The following is a 1,107-nucleotide window of genomic DNA, read 5'->3' as shown; positions in this document are numbered from 1 at the left end:
TACAGTATGAGACAACTGTAAGTACATGTACATTGGGGTGAGCTTAAGCATAGATAATATACTACATAAAAGGGATTTAAACCACCATTTGTGGCAGGAAATGCTAGTTGTCAATACCTTATTAAATTGTACAAATTATTAAAATAAAAGCATTTATGAAAAATTAAAATAAGATTCTGCAGTATTGACGAAGGAACTTTTCTGCTGTTTCTTGAACACCCGAAACAAAATATGATAGCTTCTTTGCTATTGGCTATTTTCTCAATTTTACAAATAGTATTTATAGCATTTAAGAAAATCACTACCTACGAAAGTGTTAGAGTCATATAAAAAATAGATATGTGAAATGAAAAAAAATTTAAATTTATATGTATGGTAGAATTCAGATGCAAAAGTATCTTATTAACCTCCATATATCTGTGTAAAAAAATAGAAGGCTGAACTATGTAAAGCTATTGAATTAGGGGTACAAAACAAAAGTATTTTTTCAGACAGCATTTACATGTAGCTGTGGATTTATAATAGTCATGAATCATTTCTCTTTTAAAAGGGTCTATTAACCTCAGACCTCAGAGAAAAAGGTACAAAACAAAACTGACAGTTAGGACAACTTGACAGCTACACTTTAGGACAGGGTTTCATACGGATCATAAGTGCAGTCCTCTTGAACCAGGTATCAATGGATAGATATGACCTTTGTCTCTTTGGCTGTTGTAAAGTTGCAATGGTAGTTCATACTAGACATGAATTATAAGCTGCAAACTGCAGTAAAGGTTAGAGTTGCACAGATACAGAAATTTACCGATATTCCGATAACCAATATTCTATTGCCGATAAAGACCGATACTGATAACCGATCTGATATTAATAACTGATATTAAAGTTTATTAAGTAATTTTTATAAACTTTAATCAATAACATAATTTATATAACCTAAGTTTTTTTTACCTAAAAGTAGTATTTCTGGCAAGAATTGCACACAGCAAATCTACTGTCTTCACTATAATTTTGTAATAGTCCGGGCCCATATACATGATCATTTTTTTGGACATCTTTGACTCAGTAATAAGTAAGCTAAGCCTATGCAGGTGGACTCACCCAGCTTGT

Source organism: Amphimedon queenslandica, unplaced genomic scaffold (genome assembly GCF_000090795.2).
Source record: "Amphimedon queenslandica unplaced genomic scaffold, v1.1 AMPQUscaffold_12042, whole genome shotgun sequence".
Lineage (NCBI taxonomy): Eukaryota > Metazoa > Porifera > Demospongiae > Haplosclerida > Niphatidae > Amphimedon > Amphimedon queenslandica.
Note: the sequence above shows the minus strand (reverse complement) of the source record.